The 26,356-nt window shown below is 38.5% G+C and overlaps 1 protein-coding gene across 4 annotated transcripts in view; it reads left to right on the top strand.

The window, feature by feature from the left end:
- Nucleotides 1-26,356, top strand: part of LOC137464710 (guanine nucleotide-binding protein G(q) subunit alpha-like) — a 469,877-nt gene that overhangs the window by 357,962 nt on the left and 85,559 nt on the right. The window contains exon 1 of one of the 4 annotated variants that reach the window (XM_068176144.1): nt 1,515-1,970. The exons of the other annotated variants lie outside the window; for them this stretch is intronic. The gene's annotated coding sequence lies outside the window, so the exon portion shown is untranslated. Of the gene's footprint in view, nt 1-1,514; nt 1,971-26,356 lie in introns of those variants that run through there. 4 annotated transcript variants of the gene reach the window in all.

A 26,356-nucleotide genomic window follows, 5' to 3' on the forward strand; every position in this document is an offset into this window, starting at 1 on the left:
GCTATGAGTGCCTCTTAGTCTCACAGATCAGAGCAACAAAAGCAATTGAAATTAAATGCTGAAAAATAAAGGCATCATTCACATATCTTGAATAGATTCTTACACAGCTGTTCAGATACTTGGAGGATCTGATGGTTGTGTTTTTGGAGTGTGTTGTCTAGATGATGTTGAAATGAAATGTTTATGTTGGTAGTTAAAATCTTTCAAAGATCATTTGCAAAAACAAAAAAAAAAAAACCACCAAAAAACAACAAAAACCAAACCCAAAGTACTCCTTTGTAAAATTTATTTTAACTCAGTTAATCTTTTAGGAGGGAAAATGATGATTCTTACAATACTTCTCACTTGTATTTCTGTTTAATTATTTGTTTTTAAAAAAGAAAATAACAATAGCCTGGAAACAGAGATGCTGTGTAGTTGTGCTGGGAAGAAAAGGCCAAAGAGTAAAGGACATATTTTTACACCTATATTTTAATAACTCTGGTAAATTCTCTTTTCCTTCTTTTAATTTCTTGTTTGTGTGTTAATAGAACCTGATGCTTAGAAGAGTTTTTATACACAGCACAGTCTTCATGCCACTTGAATCTCTACTGTCCTGTGATTGCCTGTTTTTTTTGAGGAGTGTTTCTGATGTATGCACCTGGTCATCTTTAACAGTGATGGGATTAGTAGTTAATCCCAGCGTACAGGCCACCAAACAGCTCTCTGACTTACTTAGCCCATTATTAAAAGAGAGATTTAGAGATCAAAATCTGTTTATCTCATTACCATTCCCCCAATCCATTAAGTCCTCTAAGTGGTTTTTTTGTGGGAGCTTTGATCTGGGAAGTTACAGGTTTGCATGTCATCGAAAAGCATTTAGTATAAAACCCCATGACAAACACTTGATAAATGTTTTTAAATCCCACCAAGTAGGGAAACCTCTCTGGTAACATTAAAACTCAAGCCAAAACTCAGGCTATAACTTAGGCTTGAGATCATGGAACACATATTCTTTAAACATTTATTGAAACATATGGAAGATGTGCAGGTGTTCATTATAGAGTCAGCCAACAAGACATGCAAAGGACTAACTGCCTGACTAATCTTTTGGCCTTGTATGATGGAGTAACTGTATCAGTGGACAAAGGAAGAGGTAGGGATGTCATCTGTCTAACTTTCTGTAAGGCCTTTGATACTGTGACCTCCCAACATTCTTACTGTTAAATTGGAGTGAGGGAAGTTGGATGGATATACTCTTTGATGAGTAAATAATTGACATGATGGCTGTGTCCAAGGAGTTATGGTCAATGGTTTAATGCCCAGGTGGAAACAGTAATGAGTGGTGTCCCTCAATGAATGATACTGTTTAATACCTTCATTATGACATAAGCAGTGGGAAGTTGCACCCTCAGCAGATTACCAGGCGACGCCAGTCTGAGAGGTGCAGTTGGTACGGGAGTACCAACCAATAGTGGGCCTATTGGAACCTCAACAAGGTTCAGCAGGGCCGAGTCCAAAGTCCTGGGTGCATTGTCTGTGGTTTGGGACAACCCTTGACATCAGTACAGCATGGGGGATGAATGGATTGAGAGTAGCCCTCTACAGGAAGACTTGGGGTACTGGTGAATGAAAGCTTGCACTTGGAACCTGGAAAGTCAGGCCTACATCAGAAGTCTCGCTGGGTGGTCAAGGGAGGTGATTCTTATCCTCTGGGACCTAGAATACTGCATCCATCTCTGTGGTCCTTAGTACAAAGACCGGGACCTTTTAGAGTGAAAAGAGCCACAAAAATTATCAGAGGGATGAAGCACCTCTCCTATGGAGAGAGTCTGAGATAGTGTGGATTTTTCAGCCAGGAGAATAGAAGATGCCAGAGACACCTTGGAGCAGCCTTTCAGTATACCAGGAGTGTATATAAGAAACCTGTAGAAAGACTTTTACATGGGTCTGTCAGTAAGAGGACAAGGAACAATGGGTTTGAGCTGAAAGTGAGTAGATTGAGATTGGACTCAGAGAAGAAATCTTTTACAAGGAGGCAGGTGAGACACTGGAACAGGCTGCTCAGAGAAGCTTTGGATGCCCTATCCTTGGAAGTGTACAAGGCCAGGCTGGAGGAGTCTTTGAGTAACCTGGTGTTATGGGTAGCATAGATGATTTTTGAAGGTACCTTCCAACCCACACAGCTCTGTGATGCTGTGATTGGTCTGCTGTGGTAATAAGTGATTTCCTGAAGTTAAAGCTGTTGTACATCTTCCTAATGTGATAGCTGCAAGAAACAATGCTTTATACATGTATTTTTCCCCCTCTGAAAACACAAAATGCACCTAAACATACTTCTGTTTTTCTTGGTTAGAAGAGAATATTGAGAGGAAATAACATGAGGGGTTTTTTTTGTACTGTGTTCAGTTTCCTCTTGGTCTCTCTTTATCTCAGCATTGAATTGGTAAATAAATTAAAGGAGATAAACATTTAAGTGATGCAAAGGTGTATTTCATTTAGGTGACTCTCTCTCCTGATTTAGCAGCTTATTTTGTAGAAAAGCAGAACAGACAATTCAGGAGTAAATTTACTTTCATCTAAACGTAAGACTGCGTATTTTCTGCAAATGGAACAAAGATTGACTGGAATTACTCTATTTCAATTAACTGACTAACAGCATGCTTCATAGAATCACAGAATAGCTTGAATGGGAAAGGATCTTAAAGTTCCAACTCCGTGCCATGGACAGGGACTGTGCACTAGACCAGGTTGCTCAGTGCCCCATACAGCCTGGCCTTGAACATTGCCAGGGATGGAGCATTCTCAGCTTGTCTGGGCTTCTCTGTGTCAATGCCCCACCACCCCCACAGTCAGCATCAGTAGAATGGCTTGTCTTACAATCCTTTAAGCTTGGATTTTAATGCCATTGGTGTTCATAGAAATCCTGAAACAATCTCTGCCCAGGACAATTTTTGTTCTCTTGGTGTTTACTTAATTGCATTTATCCTGTTTTCTTATCTGCAAGGCAAGATAATAGTGAATTCGGATTCACTTTGATTTTGTTCTGTGTTTGGCTCCACAACATAATTATACACTTCTATTAATTATTACATTTAATTAGGGTTAAGAACTAGACTCACGGTAATCGCTGAAGATTTTGGTCTTTGACCCAAAACTACAGAAACAACATGAGCAGAATTTGCTAGTAGCCTAATTGTGGCTGTATTTCTACCCTAAATGCAAACCTCTGATGCTGAACAGTGAAGTTAGTATGTATGCCTTTAAATAGTTTTCTCATAGAAACTTATGACACATTCTCTGGGTAATGACATTTTTTGTGGTTTTGTTTTGTTTTGTAAATTTACAACCATATTAGTTTTATTAGGACATTTTTCATTTGGTTGTTCTCAGAAAATACCTGAATAAAATAAAAAAAAAAAAAAGAAAAAATCTGAATGTTGTGATTTACAAAGTTTTTGGTCTACAGTTTCATATTGTAAAGTGAGAAGGATAGATTTAAATATTTACATTGCATTTTTCATCTATGGAGTTTTCCCATTAAATAATATAAAACCAGTAAAGCAGGAGGAGATTGTCTTTTTGTTGTTTAAAATAACAAAATATGGTGGGATTTCTTTAACTGGTAATTACGCAAAATTACTGTATATGACTTTATGACTTGTCAGGCTGCTAGGACATAGTCTTCTGTTAGAATAGCTTAAAAGGTGGGGGGAAACTATCATGAAAATATTTTGTCATGCTTTTGCCTTATATTTTAGTTATTTTCAAGAAGTGACAGTATTTTCGGGAATAATCTATAGCTGCAGAAACAGCTATAGCTGCTCACTTTGTGCATCTGTTTGTTTTGTCTTGTTTATGTGATAGCAAGCTACTTCTGCTTAGTGGCATGAAATTTTCTTACACCTTCCCATTTCTTTACAGCTTTTTTTTTAATGTACTCAGGATCAAAACTGCAGAAGTAGTCAAAGCAGAGCCATAATCAAGACAAATGTTTTATTTGTTGACTGAGTGTCAGTCTTATTTAAAACAGTATTTCAACCTACCAATCTAGACTGTACTTTAGGTATAGTGACATTATTGTATATATTGCTGTACTCAATAACTCAGGCTTGTTTGTGGGTTTGAACAGGTTTCTTTTTGTGGGTATGTATGATGGGATTTTCTTTTGTGCGTGTGTGTGTCTTTCAAGTGATACATGTTTTTTTTGAACCAAAGTACATGGGTGCACAAAATGCCAGCAACCTGTCTGATAAGCTCTTTCTTAATATATTGTGGAATTTGTTTTTTGACATTAGATAAAGCATAAGAAGTAAAATAACTGTGCTACTCATTTTTTAAGTTAATCATAACCACGAATATTACATTTTTTATCAACGTTGAGGACAGAAAGAAAATACTCCAGTACCTTGTGATTCAGTCTGGATGGTTCCATAGTTCAGTTCTAACTTTGTAACTGTAGAGTGGATTTTATGGTCCTTTAATTGTTTTTGTAGCTGGTTTTTGACTTCTTTCCAATTCAAGGTCAGTACTGAAGTACAGATCATGAGAATTGAACAGTGATGTGTATATACATTTTATTCCAAGTATATAAGTACTGCTAGGTGGAATACCACTGTTGAGGTGTGTTCAAGGAGTGTAACAGCCTACTGAGCCATGACATTAAACTATTAATGTTTAGATGACTGCTGTAACTTAAATGCTTTTCTAAATAATTGCTTTTTAGGGTGGGTTTAGTCATTATTTGACAAGTTTATACTTAACAGTATTTGCCTCTTTCTATTTTACAGATTATTCTAATATAGTTTTCAGCATAATATCATCATCATCATCTTTGTTTACCAGTTCACAGATTTTGTATCACCTATGAGTACTGTCAGTAATGATTTTATGTTTTTATTTTACCTCATGCAGGAAGATTTTTAAGGTTTTCTTTTATGTCTTAATATTGTTGGGATCCTGTTTGGAAGACAGATGTCTGCTGAGGACTTTTGCCTGTGTAGTTTACTACTTAACTGTTTAAACAACTGCTACTGAATGCATGCTGTGTTGGTTTGTTGTATGATCAGTTGCTTAGCAGATGCCTAGCTCTTCAAAACCACTGACTTTGATGGCAAACCATCTGAATAGTCTAACTCCATCAGTCTTGGTATGCAATCATTTTCCCTCACCATTTGGGTTTTTTTGGGTGATAATTCAAGAGTTTCAAGTCAGTATGCCTTCCTAGCCAGTCCTTCTAAAACACTTTGGACCCTCTGACTGGCATTCTGACTTGAATAAATCCTCTGTGTTGTTCATCTTCAGTGGGCACTCTTTCATTGTCATTGCAAATGTGGTCTGTCCTTCCTTAAAAAAAAAATTGTAAAATTACATGGTTCTTTTTCTGTGTTAATAAATATTAAGTATTCTACAGCAACAGTTTCATGAGGGACCAGGGTAGTTTGTCATTAAAAAAAAGCGAGGTCTTATGTGGAGCCCCAGAGGTCATAATTTGACTTTTTCTCTTAAAAATGGTTGAGATTTCCCATGTTTTTGGCTTACCTATTCCAATTTTCTTTTTTTACTTCCCCTCTTATCCAGGCTGTTTTTACTGTTTTTCATTTTTCTTTTTTCTTTGTATAATTGTGGCTGTCTAGGATACATCATAAAATGTTCTGAAATGATTCCCAGTTGTTCCTGTTTTAAATCTAAATCCAGTAACTTACACTTGTAATTGTCAGGTTTTTGCTACAGTAGCTCTCACGAATACAATGTGCTCGTAACATGCCTTTACTACTGGTATTGAAATTCATTCATTTAAACATAGCAAATGCTGTACAGTCATAATCATATGCTCCTGCAGTTGCATTTGACTGTGGTTCTGATACTTGCCCCTTTTCTTAAGAGGTATTTCTGTATGGTGCTTTTCTGGTTTAGGAATCACAATTTTTAAACTAGCAGAAATACCAAGGTAATTTGCTCGAGACCTTCAGTGTCAGTTACATGGCCTTAGGAGATTATACTTTTATGTTTACATGAAAGCGCTAGAGGATCCTCACTTGCTTGCCCTATCATGTTACCTGTGACTGTCAGGTGCTATGGCATCAGCTTTTGTTTCAATTTTTCCCTATTAGAATTTAAACCAAAAGTATCTGTAGCTGCTAGCCAATTCTGAATATAAAATAAAGGCAGCCACTGAACTTCAACTTGGTAAATCTTTTCTTTAGTTATACCTCCTTCTTCATACCTACATTTATATATCAACAATTCTGTGGGTTTATCTCCTGTCTAGAATATCTAGAATATTTTGCCTGTTGAACAGTTCAACCTCTCAATTTTATTTGGTTATTCATTTAATTTTAATCCTTCTTCATTTTTTCTGCTAAATAAGTGCACTGTGCTCCCCATCCTCCCCTTCACTTTCAACAGTGCAAGGATACTCTGACCTCTCTGGTCAACCTGCCTTTCAGAATGCTTTTCTTCCTCTTCTAACAATGGAAATTGCCCAAATTCTGCAACTTCTGTCTTCCACAGAAATCCAGGGACTAATCCCCTGCCCAGAACTCTGTTGTGTATTCTTCTCCTGTCCAGGAGTTTACCTCCAGGTTTTTCTGTATCCTTCTAGTATAGCACAGTAATGTTTAAACTGTCAGGTGTCAGGATGACAAATGTTAGGTATTTAGGTATTTATAATTTACAAGATTCAGAGTAATTATTCTGATGGAGTGTACTTCAGGCACATGTACCATATTGCTGTCATTATTTCTATTAAATAGTGTTTAACAATCCCTTTGAGCTATTTGCAGGATCTTGCTTTTATCCAAATAGAGTGCAGTGTGATGACATAAGAATCCCAGCTGTCTGTGCCTATGCCTTGGTAGCTGCTGGCTTGTCCTGTGTACTGCGTGCACAGTGGTCATGGCTCATCCACCTTGGGAGCACTGTCTGACTATACAGACTACACACCAGTGCTTTTGTCTATGGGTCAATGCTTGGTGAATACTGGTAGCAGCTGCTTACCTCTTGTGTGAAATATGAAAACAGCGTTAGGTTGCGCCTTTAGGAACGCTGGCTCTAGAGGCCTGCTGTGAGGAGTTTTGCATCTTCTGCAGAGGAATCACATTTATCCTTAGAAAGTGAGTACTTCTTGATATCAAGGAAGAACTGGATGTTCCAGGACTTAACTGCAGTTGGAATAGTCTGGGATGCTTATAGGGTACTTTCTTCCACTTACCCTCATCTAGGTGTCAGACTTTCATAAATAGATTTAATCTTACAAAAATGAGAATTTGAGGCCTATAGGACCACTGCTTACCGGTGGGACTGTGCTTTCTTGTGTACCTATAGAGCTCTGAAAGTTCTTACATAATTTTCAGTTGTGCATTAACACAGCTGAAGCACAGTCAGGACTTGACACTGTACTGATGCAGATGCAGCCCGAACACTCTGGAGAAAACGTTTCCCTGTCAAGTAGAGAGAGCACTTAGCCCTCTTTTCCTTTTGCCTTGTGGACAGAGAGTCTGAGGTTAAGCTCACCAGTACAAGAGAGATAGGTATGGAACTTATGGAGGGATTCAAGCAAGGGGTGTCTAAGGTAATGAAGGGACTTGAATACTCTACTGTAAGGAAATGCTGAGAACTAGGACTTTCAGCCAGGAGAAGAGAAGACTCAGGGGGGATCTTACCAATTTATGTAAGTACCCAAAGGGAAGTTGCAAAGAGGACAGAGCCAGGTTCTTTGCAGTGATGCCTAGTGATAGGGCAAGAGGCAATGGGCAGAGGCTGAAACACAGGAGATTCTGAACATCAGGAAACACTTTTTCACTGTGAGGATGACTGAGCATTGGCACTGGTTGCCCAGAGTGGTTGTAGTATATACCTTCTATTAAAAAAACATGGTCCTAGGCAGCGTGTTGTGACCCTTCTTGAGATCCCTTCTGACCTCAACCAATTTGTGTTTCTGTGAAATACAGTGACTGTGCTGGAGCACTGGATCAGCTGAGTCAAGAGTTGACCCTGACCTTTAATCATACAATGTGGGGGAAATCCTATGGGATTTATATTTCATTATGCTACCCTCTCTTATCAGTGCTTACAGGTGTACAAAGAATCATTTTGTAAGTAGTCTGGACCACTGTGACCACTTACCTGAGTGGAAATCGGTGAAAGTGTTAGTTTTGCAGTTCAGAAGTCTTGCAGTGACACTATGCCAGCATGCTTTTCCCAGAGCAGCCACCTGTGCAGCTTAAGTCTGTTTGGGAAGACAGCAAGGTAGCTCATTACCCTGAATTGTGGGCTGATACAGGGCTGTCTTTCAGCTGATCTCTGAATAGCTACAGGACTGGCACAGGCTGTAGCTTCAAGCAGTTGATTGTAGGCTGAGGGTCCTCTGGGCCTGATCCAGTCTCAGTGCTCCTGGTAATGTCACATCATTATGCATCATTATGTAGGGTAGTTGTGGTTTAAGGGGTTTGACACAAAGGGGTTAATATAAACTAAGCAGACACAGCAGGATTGAAACCCTCCAACTTGTAAACAGACACTTTGGCAACATCCTGAGACTATGTGTAAACTAGGTGCTTGATGCTGACTGTGCATGTAAGCCCAGGTCAGTGCCAACACATCCTAGTAAGTAGCACATGGATTTGATCACACACTGTTGTTTTGGTGGTACTCAAAAAGATGTACTGTGCAGACGGCTGTGTCTGCTGTCAGCAAATTCCTTTTGCAGAAGACAGATTATTTCTGGATAAAGTAGCAGAAAGAAAAATAGTCTCTTCTCCTACCCTCAAAATACTTATCACTGGTAGAAGTGTACTGCAAAGTCAGAAGATTATTTGCAATGATGAATGTTAGTTCTCAATGTGAGAACTTACATTCATGAGAGAAAGAAATGGATAAGACTTGTGATTCTCTATAAAGGTACTGTGCACCAAATATATGTATTCTAAAATACATACAAATAAATTTTTGAAATAACCAGCCTGTTCAGTCAAGGTTGACAAGATTGGGAGTAAGGAAGAGGTGCATATACTACCAGTCTATAGGCCTGCCATGCTTAGGCCAGGTACTGGAATAGCAGAAGAAACCAGTACCTGCTTTGGCTCTTGGCACAACTTTACTGTCTAAGCTGACAGGACTTTGCCCTTTAGTATGTGCATGCCTGCTAGAGGGCCTGGTGGCTTCCCTTAGGGGATTTTTGGGAGTGGTGGGGCAGGATAGAGGCTTTTATACAGAGAGGCACCTGCTTCTAAAGTAAGGACTACTCCGTCGTCCTTATTTCTTTCTTTAAGAATGCCCCTCCTAGCTAGTGTTTGAAGATGAGCCTGTACTCTACAGTTGAGTGATGTGGTACATCACATCTCCAGTGTCCCATCTCCATTACCTTAAAGTATCTGCTGTCTTGATGTCCACTGATGACTGTGATATCTGGGACAGTGAAGCGTGAGCGAGGCTATGAAGCACACCGTAGTTCTCTCTGTCTTGACTGTGCTGCAGGGAGAAATTGAGATACTGGCATGGTTTTATGCTAAAACATCTCATTCAGTACAGTTACGGAGACATGAGACATTTGTCAGGCTGCACTGGAGTTGGAACCTTGGCCCCATCCATAGGTCTCTGTTTTAAAAACTGGTGATCAGTGGTCCTATGGAAACTAGGCACTGAAATCGGTGAGGAGGGCTGGACCTTAGCAAATGAGTATGTAGTTGTTCTTGGCTCTTTGCTGTTACTTTTTAAAAACGTTATTTTTTAGAAATGGACTCTTGGGTTTATTTTCCTCTTGTCATAACACTGTGTAGTGTTGGGAATTTGTTTGGTGTTAAATTTTGGTTGTATTTGGAGCTCTCAACCTGTAGAATTGCTTTGCATCTTAACCTGTAAATTCAAATGATGGCAAGTTGTTTTCCAGGCTCCTGAGATAATTCCAATAATGAGTCAACTGTTTGGGTGTACACTATTTTCTTCCATTTCTTTGTGAAAACCAATAAATGGAAAGAAGGTAAAATCCATTTGAATGCTGGATTATCTTTTTCCCTGTCCTTTCTTTATAGCCTGCTTTCAGTGCACAAAAGCCTTTGCCTCCTACAAAAATTTGTCTTTTGGTCTTACCCGCTCCCCCTCAGAATAAGGTATGTTTAAAATAAAAAAAACCCATCAAAACCAAAAATAAGAAAAAAAAAAACCCAAAAAAACCCCGCATATTTAGAAAAAACAAACATCCCAGAAAACAAAACAAACCAACCCTCTTCCACATTATGGAACTACCTTGAAATATCTCAGGTTTGCAATTGTAAATGAAATTCATAGTTTTGCTGTTGTAAATTAATTGTAGATGAAAAAGAAACCTTCCTGCCATTCTTCCTTTGGACTTGCCTTTTTAATTAATCCCCTTTCACAGAGAGGGGAAAAATTATTTTCTGATGAAGTTCTTTTGAAGTAGAAAACCTACCTGAACAGCTCATAATGCACATTGTGAAGTTTATTGCTTTCACAGTAATCTTTTTCCCAATTTCCTAGGCAGTCCTTTAGCTTGTAAGGTAGATTATTTTTTAGTCAATCAGCAAGCAAGGTAGATTATTTTTCTGATTCTGTGTTGTGACATGAAAGTCACCTAGGAGTATTTCTTCATTTTCATAAATGAATGGTATCTCTGTAACTAAGTGCCTTGAGCTGCTTGCTCTGCCCAGTAATCTCTTTGTAAATATAGTGTTTTGAATTACATTCCAGAATGATACTGGAAATGACACCAAGCTTTATTCCTAGATCAATTAATGAATCCATACCATCATTTCTCAAACAAAATCATGATTCAGAATGATCTAGGGTTGGGTTTGGTTGGGTTTTTTCTTTTTTCCTTTTCATTTACTTTGTAATGCTTCTGATGCTGTAAATTACCTGTGAATGACAGTATGTTGCCATTTTTTCTGCAATCCAGAAAATAATGTATTAAAATAATTACTACAGTTTGTATCATAATGCATGATTCTTTCCTAAATGATAAGGCTTTAACTCAGGCCTTTGTGGATCATTATCTTACCTTCACACAATAGCTTTCTTTTTGGAAAAGTGTCATACTGAGACTAAATTTTCAAGTAGGGAAAGTAGAAAGGCAGTAGTTGTTACTTTCATAGGTGATGCTGTTTCCCCCTCTAGCACATCACCCAGTTTATACTCTGAGATAGAAAAGAGACTGTGGTACCAATGCTACCAAAGAGGTGGCTTTTTGTTTACATTGGACTGGAAATGCTTGCCTAGAAGTAGTAATTTTTTCATGTCTTAGTCAGTACTTCCCTAATGTCTGAACTAAGCTTCATATTTTAATATCTTGGGAACATCTTGTTACAATTCCATAAAAAGTGACTATTTATAGAAGTTCCTTTTCATTCTTTCTATTGTGTGCAGTCAGGTGTGTATGTTTTTGATGGGACTACTAGTTAATTTTTTTTCTGAAAAACCTTAGTGTAAAATGTATTTTAATATCCTCTTTTATTTGGTCTAATCTATGTAGTCATATTGGTATTTGGAAGTAATTTTGACTAATATTTTGACTAATAGTTTGACTAATATTAATGAAGCATCCTGTCACTCCTCTAAACATCTGTTCAAGAGCATTGAAATTCATTAATTTATTTGCAGTACATCTAGCTTTAGTTACTGGTTTTTCCTGTCACTCCTCTAAACATCTGTTTAAGAGCATTGAAATTCATTAATTTATTTGCAGTACATCTAGCTTTAGTTACTGGTTTTTCAAACTGCAACTTTTGGCATGCTTGGACCACCTGATGGTTTATCTTCGTCTTCATTATGCTATACTGTCTAGGTGAGGAATCTGTTCAGAGGGATTGCAGATTTCCTGGAGAGAACTGTGACCTCTGCCAGCAAGCACTGAAGTACTTATCAATGCTTTGACCTGATTTAGAAGCCCTGAGAAAAATGGGTGAATGAGTAAGCATATGTCTAAATAGCTAGAACTGGCAAGATCAGAAGCTGAGACTAACTTTTGATCAAGGGTGAGAATGTGACCACTTTACTTCCTTCATCTGATGGTGCATCCTGCTTTTCAACCCATGGATGTGCCGTACTTGGTAGTGTAGTTGGACAGCAGGTTATCTTTCTTGAGAGGTTGAAACTGGGAATTTGAACTGATTGGCCAAACAAGAGAAGGTAATGAAAGTTCTTCTGTATAATATATATGACTAAGCTAAGCAGAAAGCTGTTTGAAGTAGAAAGGGTTATTTTCTCCTGTAGTTGTATTTTGAGGCAGGGAAAAATGTCCTCACACTTTGTGAGCCTTGTTCTGGTAGACTGACTCCCCAGGTGAGCCCCTCTGGGGCTATTGCCATGCTGCAAAGCCTAGGAGGTGAGGAACTCTGGAAACATAAATACAGTGCCAAAATGAAACATGAAAGATAGTAATTAACAAAATTGCAATCTCTAAAGTACTTACTAATAGATTCTTTACATTGGTTTTATTAAGCAAGAATAAATAAGTAGGAGATGCACGAGAACAACAGTAGGTACTTATTGCTTCTGTTGTGTATAGAGTTGTATTGAGGAGTCACTTCATTGTTCATGGATTTTTGGATTCTGACTGATAAATACTGAATAACCTTTTAAGATACAGAAAAGCTTATACTACATGGACAGACTTGTATTTCCACAGGCAGACTTCTGCTGAACTGAATAGCATCTTAACTATAATCAATGCATGTACTTTGACTGGACATGTCAGATCATTGTTAAGTTCCATGAAATAAACCTGCTGTCACCAGAGTGGCTTTAGCAGGTAGAGCAAAGTCATACTGTAGAGAAACTAAGGATGTTCCAGATGGATTCTTGCTTATACATTGCTGTCTTTTTGGATGGTACCTGCACAAGAGTATTTGTAATAAGAGGGAATAGCTACATAGTGCTGCAGATTTTTAAAATACTGCCCACCTACTAGCTATTCAATCACTCTATCACCTCCATAGGGTTCAGAATTACTATCCCTGTGGTGATAGGTGGGGGAGTCCAGACAAAGGCTATTTCTAAGTTAGCAAATATTGTGAATGAGAGTGGGTATGCAGCGTGAAACAGTAGGTGCGGAGAACCTGATGTCCATGGTCAAGGGGTGTATTTTTTTTGCTTTAGCCAGGTCTAATCTGATCTTAGGGACTAAATGCCTGTCTGTAGTTAGAATGCATTAGTTGTGGTCCTTAAATTCAGTTTTTGCTGGTTTCGTTCTAAAGAAATCCATGTTCTTACCTGGGGATGCTTTGATAGCGATGGGAAAGAGCACAGTCTGTGAAGAAATTGGGGAAGTTTAAGCTAGGTTCAGAAGAACACTTTTGAAATAAATGCTAATATATGTCTGCCCACAGGGACACTCTGGCAAAGGTTTCAGGTGGGAGCTTCACTATATCTACAGTTTAGTTGTTTAGCCTGGAGAGGGAGGCTCGGGGATACTCTACAACTACCTGAAAGTGGTTGTAGCAAGGTGGGGTTTAATCTTCCAAGTAACAAGTAATAGGACAAGAGGAAATGGCCTCAGGTTGTGCTGGAGGAGATTTAGATGGGTATCAGTAAAAATTTCTTCTTGGGAAGGGTTGTCAAACACTAGAACAGGATACTCAAGGAAGCGATCAAGTCAGCATCCTTGGAGGGTGCTTAGGAATGTGGTTTAGTGGTGGACCTGGCAGTGTTCGATTAATGGTTGGACATGGTGATCTTCAAGGTCTTTTCCAACCTAAATTATTCTGTGCTTCTGTGAGAGATCTGCTAAGGGCACTTCAACTGAAAAGAGATTTGTGCTTGCAAAGCATCTCCGAAGAGCATTTTATATACATGAAAAGGAATCTGGTCTTAGCAATTGGCTGCTACTTCGCATGAAAGTGGTGGAACTCACATTTCACCTTGGGAGTTTTCCTTTCCCTATAACTGCTGAGAGATAATTAAATATTAGTTCTTTGAAGTAGGTTGATTTATGTTGAGAAACATCTTCTGATCAAGTCTGAATTTCATGAAGAACACGAGCTACTTACTCTCTTTTTCTGTGTTTCAGTGCCAGTAGTAATTAGTCCATTATGTGAAAAAACTTCGATTGAGTTGTCCTCTTTATGGTCTTTTTTGTTCTAAATTGTCTGAACCATTAATGACATTTTCACTCCCCCTTTGCTTTGCTTTCGATGTTGGACCATGCAGTAAGTTTAAATTGCAACATCAAAATTAAATTGATTAAATAATAATTAAATTGATCAGAGAAGTGTTTATTCTTTGATTAGGCAGTGTCTTTGTTAACATCTAAATTATTAATACTTTTTGTTTGATTTGACTTTTTTTTTCTGTTAATGGTAACAGCTACTGTCAATTCATACCAATATTCTCCAACAGAAGCATCAGAAAAACAGATTTTAACAGATGTTTTTGATCTTAAAAATAAGGAATTCAGCAGGGAAAAATACAATCCTTCTAGGCTGTCTTTTTGTTTGAAGCAAAAGAATAGCTATCCTTCTGTCTCTCTTTGCATGTGCGAGTATATTCATGCAACCTTGAAAATTATTTTGACCCACAGATTTTATGTCACTATACAGCAAAGCCATTAGAATGAGAGGTTTGATGCTGGCTTTCCTATGTGTTGGTTTTATGTCTACAAAATTTCTTCATATGGAACTTTTTTCATGCTTTAAACTGAGCTAGATGCCTTTAACTTGATGTACAGTTACCTTTTACACATTCCTCAGGAGATTTTTGGGTACCAGTAAAATTGGGAAAGAAAATTTTAATTTAGTAAAGAGACAGGAAATTTATTCATATAAATTTGCTTTCTGGAAAGCTTATTTCATTAGAAAGATGATCAGTTCAAGTGAACAAATCATAGTGTAATTATATGATGCATTAGATTCTAACTGAAATTGCTGTTAAAATATATAAAAAGACACATCTATTCATGTAGCATTATGTTAGCAATCCTTCCTTGCAAAAGTCAAATCAGTATTTTTGTTTAATAACTGGTTTATGATTTTACAATCTTAAATAATATGTACAATATTGCATATGAATCAACAGCCATGCATGCAGTGGTTGACATAAAGGAGCTGTCTCCTTGTCCTAGGAAGTTACTTTGGTGATGCAGTGGCTTTCACTAGTTGCAGTCTGAAACCCAGTGCTATATATGTCTTCCAACATAAAGTTTATATATTGTTCTACAGAACTAGAAATGGTTGCATTTCAGTCTTGGTAATTCAGAAAATACCTGTGCAAGGGAAAAGAAGAATTTAAGGTACTTAATTTTGGCTTTAGGCCACAGTATTTAGGTATTTGGAGGTGTAGAACTTTTATTTTAAAAATTACATGCTTTCAAGAGTTTAGCCTGCAGATTGCCTGCAGTCATATGTTGTTTGAGAGAAAAAGTATTTGTGTTACTGGAAGTCGATGCACAGTATAATGTACAAGTCATTGCATCTGCACTTACTTCATCCCAGGTTATTGTCACAGCATCTATGTTTTACTGAAGATAGCCTAACACAACTTATAGTGGAGGGTATGGAGTCAAAAAAGAATGTGTGTGATCATGGAATGCCTGTTAAGCAGAGTTTTGAATAAATCCAAATGGCACTGTGTGGAGATGTAGTCAGAATGGAGCACCTTCTCTGCACTGAGATTAGTCTCGATACTGCATTTAGTTTTAAAAATCATAAGTATGCAAAGTAGCAATGAAGGTAACATTTGAATAACTGATTTGAAATGGATAGGTCACGTGGAAAAATGGTATGTGGATTTTTTTTCTCAGTCTCACTAAAATCTGGCAAGCATGTAGCAGCGCGTTTCAAGGGGGGGGACCCCCCGGGGGGGCCCCCCAAGGCTGTGAGTTTGCTGGTAGCAGCAGGCAGGCAAGGAGACTCCACACGGCTTCTGAGGGTGCTCATTAGATGAGGGGTTATTGGGGGTCCTACCCCCGGGAGGCAGCATGGCTTCTGAGGGAGAGGGGGGGAAAGGGGAGTGAGGGGGGAAAGGGGAGGGGGAGAGAGGGGCTGAGCGGGAACCAGCCAGGAGAGCCAGTGAAGAGAGAGAGTGAACTGTCCCCCCGGCACACTTAACAGGGAGATTCAAAGTGGGCGCAGAACAGATTGGGCCAATGGGATTACAGACACAGGATACTGCAGGGGAGGATCACAGGCTTGGAATAAACCAGACATTTTCCAGGGGTGAGACAGAGCATACCATTTAACTAAAATATGACACCACACAAGCAGATGAGATTTATAGGAAGGCAAAAAACCTCAAGAAAAATAGTGGTGAAATTGATGCTTATTGGTTAGGTACGAGTAGTCTTTAAAAGTAATTAAGAAACAGGTCATTAATAACTGGTCTGTTTGTGAGTAGAATAAGTAAGTACTATTTTTGTTCTAAGAATTAACAACAGTAACGTAAGCGCATTCATAAGGAACTGTTCAGAGGACTAGTACATCACACACAACAGATGTAACTGCACTGTGCTGAAATGTTCTCATTCAGGTAAATATATGTTTCATCTCTGTGTTGAGAAGGAATGGGTTCATGACCTGTACACCTAATTGTGTGATGTCACAGAATAGCTTGCCAAAGAATTGTTTCTCAAGTAGAAGTTAAAAAGCAAGTTAATAATAAACTTGTAACAGCAGAGCTGCAGTAGAATAAAATCAGAGAATTAGAAAAAATGTATGTCGTCTACTTTTATCTGATACTTTAAAGTTTAGAAATAAATCAGTTTCTATAAAGTTATATACTTCATCCTTCAAATACATTTTTCTTCCTTTGCTAATATGGTATAACATTGGTGAAGTCACTTTTTAGGACAGTGTTTAAAGGTATTTAATCTTCTCATTAGCTGTTTAGTGCAGCAAGATTTACAGAAATAAATAAGGACTAACAAATCAGTTTGATGAAACTTGACATTTGTACGAACTGAAGTTACCCATGCAAAAGCCACTGTGGAGCAGCTAATATGTGGTAACTGGTCATACCATGCTAATTCTATTCTTAGACTCTCTCCCATCTTAAGAAATCTTTTAGGTACTTTGGTTATTAAGTGATGGGCAGAGAATTTTGGAAAGTGTTTGGTGCTCTTTATTCCTTGTTTTTCAAGAATACTTCTAAAATTATTAAAATGGGTATGCAGTATACTTTATGTCTACTCTCAGTTTTTTACCCTCATTCATATTAATAAGGCCATAATTTGCAGTAATCTATTGGGACTACTTGAAGAGTAAGGATGGCAGAAAAAATCCTTAATAAGGATCACAGGAAAAAAGAGGGGGGTAGGGGTATGATTAGCATTTCCTGAGGTCATTATCACTTTCTTTAATTTCTTTTTCCAAACTCTTCAGTAACTTAATTTCTTTGAAATATGATTGGTTTTTTTTTTTTTTTTTTTTTTTTTTTTTTAAACTACTGACATCAGAGGAGTCAGTATATAGAAGAAAGTAATGCTTGCAAAGCTGGGGAGGGGTGGTAGGTTGTTTGGAGGTTTTTTTCCTGCAAATACCCTGAACATACCTTTGGTCCTTTTAGTTGCAACAAGGTCTGAAATTTTTTTTATAGTCCTGGTGGTTGAAATTTAGTTATTGACTGTAAGCTGCATAGTGTAAAATTCCATATTTTTATGCAAATAGTGTGCATTTTCTCTTGTTTTTTGCTGCAAACTTAGATTGCAGGAGCAATTTTGCACTCACAACTCAAATTTCTCTTTTTGTGATTTTCACAATTTGGAAATTTCTTATTATAGGAATCCCTTTCTTAATTTTCTGACTTATCAAATTTTTTTGTTGGGGAAAGAAAGAATTTGGCAGTTTGAAGTGAAGTTAGTTACATGATACTTGACAAAAGTACTAGTTTTTGAAAACTTGTGCAGAAGCCTTTAAAATTTATTTTTCTTCATCTTTAGAAATAAAGAAAGCTGTTAAGATGGCATGAGAAAACTTGACCAGAAAAACAGGTGATCTCTGATGACAGTCAAAAAGGATTCATATTTATCCAAGCAGAAACATTAATCTTAGATTTTGTATCAGGGAATAATACCGGGCATCTGGGATTCACTGATCTGTTGTCTAAAACACGTTTCCATAGCTTTATTCTTTGTCAGTCATAGTGGGAAAGTAGTCTTTAACTGTGTATTTTAGTCAACTAAATTGCTTTATCAGAGTTAATAAACCTAGAGTTTGGTAGATAACATTTTCTGAGAACTGCAACAAATGAAAAACCATCCCCAAAACACTTCAATTGTCTTTTTATGGGACTTGTTCCCATGTGGCAGAGATTAGATTAGATGTGGCAGCATCCTTCCTCATGCAATAAATGTCAGAATGCTTGCAAGATTTTGGAGATCATGTTAAAAGAGAAAATTGACTACATCTTCTTCATAGCGAACACTTTTTAAGTGTTTTAAGTGTTTTAGAAAACTGGTAATTAGTGTGAGGTGTTGATTATACTGGATGTGTACATGTACTTCAACAGCCTGGGAGGGTGCAGTGGTTAACCTTTTACTAATGCTCAAAGGCTTCCAGTGGTGGTTGGATCTGTAGGGTAAGACACATATTGAAGCAGCTGGGTTTTTTTTTCCTTTTTCTTTTTTTTTTTTTTTTTTTTTGGGGGGGGGTTGTGGGTTTTTTTTTGTTTTGATTTTGTTGGGTTTTTTTGTTTGTTTTGTTTTTATTTTTGGGGTTTTTTGGGGGGTTTTTCATTTGTTTGTTTGTTTTGTTTGGTTTTTCTTGTTTTTTGACAAATGAGACAGCTGGAGTCAGCAAAATATCCCAAAACCTGACAACTGACCAGAGGAAAAAAGGAGGATAGTTCAGAACTCCCTGGTTATTACATTGTCTTCTGCTTCCCATTGTCTTGAAAATAAGTATTGCAAAGTGTGGACTAAGGCTTGGCTGCTGGTGGTGAAAGTGTCATCTTTGTCCTTCTTCAGACACCTCTTGCTCACCAGTGTGAAGACAGCCAAATGGCTCTATGTTGGTTTTACTTGAAGGCTGGGGAAGGAGCTTAAAACTCTCCAGAAATGAAATCTGTACCATGACCTTTATTCTAGTCAGTGAGTAGAGGAAGGGCTCTTTCCTGGTACTCCCTCCCCAAGGGCCAAGTTGTGCCTGACTGGGGAGAGCTGGCTGGCAGCTCCCACCATCATGTCCCAGGCAGACATTGTTTTGGCACACACAGCTCTCCTCTCCTGGCTTGCACAGTGTGGAAACCTGCAGGGCGAGGTTCCTGGACAGCTGCTGGAGGGTTTGGGTGAAGATGTGCACCTTTGTGCTTGGTGGTGATTTTGCAAATTATGCAGAACAACAGTGAAAGCTGTGTGGAGGGGTCTGTTGGTTAGAAATTGTGATGTTAGTGTAGAAAAATGCTGTTTGTCTCTGTTCTTTGTTTTGAAAAATGTTAGTGTTTTCAGTATTTGTACTCTCCATAATATCAACTTTATTTCACAAGATTCAAGGCTTTTAGAGCAATAGGGGTGTTATGACATGGGGTTTTTTTAGAAATATCTAAAAGGTGTGGGTTATTTTCTAGGCATGTAAGCTATTGCATGTTTGTTTCTGCCTGCCTTTCTTTCTCCTAGAACAAGCTCGATAACAAAAAGAACATTTGTAATATCTTCTGTTGGATTTCCCAGATCTTTTCATGATAGATTTTCAGACAGTCCAACCCTATACAAAAGGGATCAAAGACTACATTTTATCAAAAAAAAAGTATTTTTAAAAAATTGAGAAATTGACTTAGTCCAAAAGAAGTGGAGGGGGGACGTGTTTTGTTTTGTTTTTGTTGTGGTTTGACATGGAAGTGATTTTTTCAGGAAGTTGGGTCAAACCAATCCGTGGTCAGGTTTGGATATTGGCACCTGGAGTGACCACTGAAGGTATGGATACGCCTCTGAGAACACAGGGAGTTAAAAGCAAGAACTCCCAAGAGCTCGCTCTCTTTAGTTCCGGTCAGGGTGCTGTGCAGACCTCCCCTGCCCAGCCATGGGGCTGGGTGGGGGAGGGGAAGCCATGCGGCCTGGTCGAGGTGAGCCGAGGGGTAGAAGGACTGGAACCGAGCCAGCTCCTGTGGACAGAAGGGTGGAGAGAAGCGGACATGTCTTTGTCATCCCCCCCGCCAAGAGGGAAGAGACAGAGAGTCCGGACGGCACCTGTAACTTTGCCGGTGGAGGAGAAGGAGGCAGGGGGGAAGGTGCCCAGCCTTGGCCTTGGGAATCGGCTGCTAGGCAGAGATTTCAGCCGTCCAGGGAGTCTGAGCTTTTAACCCTTTCCTGGGAAATGAAGGCTTTGTAAACTATTACTCCTCCTTGATTTGAAGTAGAAGAGAGACAGTCTGGGATCCGAGATGATGGAAGAAGAAATTCTTGAGTTGGAAGGAGATGATGGAGTGGCTTGTGGCTGGACTTTTCTTGTTAGCCATAGACTGAACCAAATTCTCCTGACAGAAGCTGCACTTAGCGGGGTGCGTTGGTGAGCCAAGAGACCTGTTTCAGTGATTACCAGCAGAAGAGTAGAGAGAACAGAGGAGAGTTGAAGAAAGTGTGGAGAAGCCCTCTGTCTTCGAGGAAGAAGAAGAGGAGAAGAAGACCTCTGTTCTTGGACCCTCAGCCCCAGGGGAAAATGGGGGGGACAGCCGTCCCAAGATGAGAAACTGAACTGTTGTCTCTTTTGGTCCAAGGCAAAGCATCCTTAAAGGAGCCCTATGAGCAGTCTGTCCATGCACGGTGGTGAGAGCACTGTGACATGGAAAGGAGAGTGTCACCATGGCAGATTTTCTCTGGGTGGTTGCCATGTGTGACATGGAAACACAAAGGTGGCAGTTGTGTTTCCTGGGGGATCTGTGGCACAGGAGAGACTCCTGTCTCCCTTGAAAGATTGAGTATTTGATTATCTGAAGGGTGGCAACTTGATCAGGATCCTGGGTGGTGTCTCACTGTTGAGTTTGTTTAGAAATTAGGTGGGAAGAGGAGGGGTTTTTTGGAAGGTCTTCATCCAGGATTTAGTGTTTGTAGTTTTTATAGTAGTAGTAGTTCAATAAAGTTATTTTCTTTGTTATTAAGCTTGGGCCTGCTCTGCTCTGTTCCTGATCACATCTCACAGCAATTATTTGGAAAAGTACATTTTCATGGGGGCGCTGGCATCGCGCCAGTGTCAAACCGTGACAGTTTTTTATTGTTACTGCAGGGGTATAAAAAGAATGGTGCAAAAGAAGTAAATACAGAGGTGCCAAATATAATCACCTTTCAGCATCATGCCATTGTGTTTGTTGAAAGTTCGTTCTTGTTTGCCTTTGAATGGTTAACTCTGTGGTTTGTGGTGACAGCTGGATATGCCCTTGGTTGTTTTGTTGTGGGATTTTTTAGCTGAACTGAAATAAAAAATTTAAAAAATTATAAAGAATGTTGACTTTTTGGATAGCATTTTAATAGCCTAAAACATAAACATGTGGACTCAAATACTTCTTATTTGACTATTGTGCAAAGGAATGATATATTAAATAAATGTTTACTTCCTGGAAGTAAAAGTTTCCTCTAGAAAGAAAAAATAATGGCGAACAGAAACTAGTCCTTCACCCTGCCACCTTGTGCCTGTGTGAACTGCAGTTGTGTTACAGTTCTTTGCCCTGCCAGTTAAATTTATTTCTGCTTTGGTGTACTAAATAAGAACAGGAACAGATTCATAGTGTTATCATGTTCTTGAATATCTTTTGCCATAGCACTGAAAGTAGCTAGAAGTGTACTCAATGTAATCTTTTTGAAACCAGATGCTAATAAAACAAGTGAAAACCAGAATTACATGAATGTTCATAAAACGAGAACCTGTCACGATAGAAAGCATAATTACTTAGGATATTAAGTGAATTTAGAACTTTCTCTCAGATGAACCAGGATTTTTAATGCAAGTAACTTACTTAAATGCAAATGAACAGCATGTGAACTTTAATTAATTAAACAGAAAGCCACATGTAATTTCAGAAGAGGTCAGAGCATTGAGGCAACTCTAGGAGGCAAAGGAGGTGACATTTCCTAAGTTACGTATCCACATCTAGATGGTATGTGCTATTGGCTAGAGTAGCTGATGTTTGAGTAAAACAGTAGTTGTTTTGTTGAATTCAGATGCCACTTAGTTCATGGATTTCTGGAGATTTCTTCTAATATTGTAATACTATCCAGCAAAACAAGACTTTCCTGTGACTCATGAAGGAGTGTTGCTTATCCACAATTTTAGCTGAGTTCTGCGTGTTACTATCTTATGGGGTTTATTACCTTTATAGGTAAAAAGTAGTTATTTATTAATCTATGCAGTCTTTGTTTGTAGTGTGTGTGTAAAGTGAATAAAAATATTAAAAAAAATTAAAAACTTTCAGAGTAGGTAATAATCTGGTATATAATTAGATTATATAATCAGGTCTAAATAAATACATAACTTCAGCAACAAGGTTATTATAAGGAGGATCAGAAGTTTCTCTTGAAGAGAACAAGAGTCATGTAGCTATCTGTTTTGGCATGTCAGAGATGTGACTGGAAACTTTACCTTTGAGCTGCTGAAGTTACTCAGCTGAGGAGATCAATGGCATGGGAGTTGAGCCCTCTCTGGGCAGTGTGAAGGGGCACAAGCCATAAATGCTCTCTCTGTCACAGTGTGGTTGGTACTCCAGAGTGTGCCACCTGACTTTCCCTGCTGGAGAAGCAGAACATTAAAATGTCACTCAGTTCAGCCAAACCAAAGCAATGCTTTAAGCAGTATGCATGCTAGGACACTGTGCTGTTAAAAATGCAAATGTAAAATGATGGCACTGGACGCTTTGACCATAAAATCTGCATGCTTGTCCCTATTCTTACTGACTGTGACAGTCCATGTTCTTACTGACCCAGCAGTAGTTTTCATCCCAGTTTTATCCAAGCATAAAGTTTTTTTTCAATTTTTCATCTATTTGCTTGAGCAAGTGCAGCATCTGAAAAGAATGCTACATTTGTCGTGTACTAAGCATGGAAATATGTGTATGTTGTAGTGTGTAAAGCTAGCAAGGATGTCCTCTCAGAACTTAGATATTTGATTTACTTTTTTTTTTCCTTAACAAAAAGCAGGGATTTTTGGTGGGAGGAGGGGTGGAGAATCTAATTATAATTTTTTTAATTATAAAATTGTTCTTTGCTAATATTACCCTTGACCTGATTTCTTAAATTCAGAGTGCCAGTGGTGTACTTATGTCTTTAGAGCCTTTGTCGCTTTGTGTGTGTATGTATGCACATGAAAGTATGTGCATAGGTGGTATTTATATTAAAATATGCAAAGAACATGATTTAAACATTATTTTGTTTAGTCTTTACTTTTTAAGTATTATTCCAAACTTGCTCGATTTGAAATTGTTGAAATAAGAGCTACAATAATATAGCAGTTTTGTCACTCCTATCCAGTTAATGAGATGACTTGCCCAGGTCTCCTCTCCTTGTAGGAGGAAAAAGTGTGCAAGGGGTCTACCTTCATTTTAGAGGAGCTGCTTAATTAGTATATGGCTTCTTGAAATACCTCAGAAGACATAAAATATGGGAGGACAGCAAAAACCCTCAAAAACTAGTGACTTTCCAGGGGACGTAGCATTTAAAAAGCACTCTCAAGTTAAGGATGGTCTGCCATAAGCTGCAGGAAATGTGCCACAATATCTGGAACTGTGCTTCCCTCTGGGTGGATTTATAACAGGCTCGGCCTTGGAGCCTGTCTGGATTTCACAGTGTATGTGCTCACCCCTGCCAGTGTGCACTGATAAGCACATAGGAGTTGTGAGCAACACTGTGAATGTAAGGACAAGAGGAACACAAACCCAACATTTGAGCCTCTCACAGTATTTGTGGGATGAAAAAAAAAGGGAATCGTTTATTTACTGTATAGCTGCTGTGCCAGAGCTTCTTATGGTCTGCCAGCCCTGCTGGGCTTTGTGTGCGCCTTGGGGGTGAAGAGATGAAGGAACACTGCCTGTAGTAAGGGATGGGTCTTCTGGGGACTGAGTCTTTCTAATGGCTGCTAAATAGCCTCTGAGAAACTTGAGCATGGAAGGAGGCTGGCAAGAGGAAAAGCCCTGGGCTCTGCAGGCCTGCCATGTCCATGGGATGAAGGCCAGCCAGGAGGAGCTTTGCCTTGTAGGGGATGGCAAAAGTTCTTCCCCAGGCTACTCATGGCTGCTGATTAGAAAGCCGTGTCTGCACTGGACTTGCCTTTGTGGTCCCCAGTTCACCTCCTTTTTTGCTCTTCCAGCAGCCTATGTCTGCTGAAGCTGTCTGCCCACTCTATTTTCTGTTAGGAGGTTTCTTTGTTCCTTATAAAATACCTAAACTCCCCCCACCCCACCTTCCTTCCAGTTTAATGCTGGGATCGGCTGTAATGACAGTTATATCCCAAATGGAGTAACTTGGTTGGTGGTGTGTCGGAGTGAAATGGATGCTCATTCACTGAGAGGGCCTGAAACCAGGTGAGTGTGGGTTTAAGTTACTACCACCTCCTCAATCTTCCTGGGGAAGGAGGAGCAACACCTTCATAGTAGCCTGAGAGAAAGGGGTTAAATGCTAGAGAGAAATACTTACTATAAAACTGTCGCTTATACAATGAAATATTTCCTTTATGATGCTCTCAAGATGTGTTCCCCTGGGAAACCAGGAAGATACACAATGTGTAATACACTTGTACAGTATAATATTAGAAAAACTATTAATTACCCCAGCTGATTCCTTACTGCAGTCAGTTCAGGGCTTTGCTTGCAAGACCCTTCACTTTGTACTTGTCTGTATGTAGTTAAGACTAAAGCAAAAATTACTTCATCATTTTAGTTCTAGTGGTATTTTTGAGGCTTGAAAGAAACCTCTGTCTTGAGTCTAGTTCTTCTGATGAATGGACCAGGGAAGCTACCTGACAGGTATCTGCACACCAACATTTGATACATAGTTCCTTTATGTTTCTAGTGTAAGTTTCTTAGTTACACTGGTAATTTGACCCTTGCCTAATTAGGTGTTCAGCAACAGCTGTCATGTTATCACACTAGTACAGAAGTCATAGAGAGCTCTGAAGCATGAGCAGCAAGGAAGCAAAAGCAGAAGAGACCAAGAGAACAAGCTTAAATGTCTTCCTCAGGAGTACATAACCTAACACAGAAAGACCTCAAATAACTTTGTGGGAAAAATATTATTCTCTTCACGTGTAAGAAGAACCAGCATGATTTGCTTTTCTTTCTTACTTTTAAATAATCTCAATCCATATGAAAATGTTCTTTCTTTGGCATGAATGAAGAATATATAAAAAGGTGGAAAGGCAAAGGGGTTTTCTGTTCATTCATTTATGTTTCTTCCCTGGAAGTAGTGCTTCATGATATCTAGACTAAAGCTTGGAACTGGGGTGACTATCATTCTTGGAAGCAGTGGCCAACCATTCTTGAGGATAAGATGTACCAAAATGCTACAAAACAGTTGCTGTTCTTAGTTTCTAATTTCAGATAATAAATTTATGATTAGAAATGTTACTTGACAGTACTTTATTGGATCATAACAAATGTGCTGTTATTCATATGACTTGTTTGCAGTAAATTCATATTTATACTAGTTTTGGTATAGCAAAGCAATTCACTTGTATGCATTTCCATGTTCTAAGAAAGAAAATGCTGTACTGTATACTTCCAACTCTGGGATGGAGCCTTTTTGTGTGAGTGGTAGGTCAAAAGTTTATATCAGGCTTTCAAAATAGAGCTCACAAACATAGAATAGAATAAATATTATTTAAAAAAAAAACTTTGGAGAGGGTGTTTTCATGTTTTTGGACTTAGTTGTTGATAACATATTGCTAAACAAATTGTATAATGTACTGTTTTATATTGGTATTTCAGATGGATGCAAATGCGCATCTAATATACTCTTGAGTACTACAGTACTTCTTTAAAACACAGATTAGAAAACAGGTCACAGAATTTCTGACTATACCTTACAAAAGCAGAACATGCAAACTGTAAGGCTTTGTGTGCTTGGTAAACACAGCTGTTGTTTTGTTGGTATGTTCTTGTGCATGATAATTATGTTTGCAGATAGAACATATCAATAGAGAAATACTCACCTTTTGCAGCTTTCTGTATGGTAGAAGAATGGTAGCCCTTGGCATGGGGAAAACATGGTGGCCAAACTGTGTTGCATTATCTTAGACATGAAAACCGCTTTTCCTGAAGACATAGGGGTTTAAGTAGTTAAGGTATTTTTTCCCTTCCATAATAAAAATAAAGGAAAACTGTTGCAAATTTGAATTCTACCAGTATTTATCCTTGCTTTTGATTAATCATAGTGGTTTATACTGTCTTTGAAATAGTGTCTCTCAGAGTTGGTAGGAATCTGAGTTGTGTTTATCTGTTCATAATCCCTCCGAGTAAC

The sequence above is a fragment of the Anomalospiza imberbis genome, chromosome Z (assembly GCF_031753505.1).
Source record: "Anomalospiza imberbis isolate Cuckoo-Finch-1a 21T00152 chromosome Z, ASM3175350v1, whole genome shotgun sequence".
Classification (NCBI taxonomy): Eukaryota; Metazoa; Chordata; class Aves; order Passeriformes; family Viduidae; genus Anomalospiza; species Anomalospiza imberbis.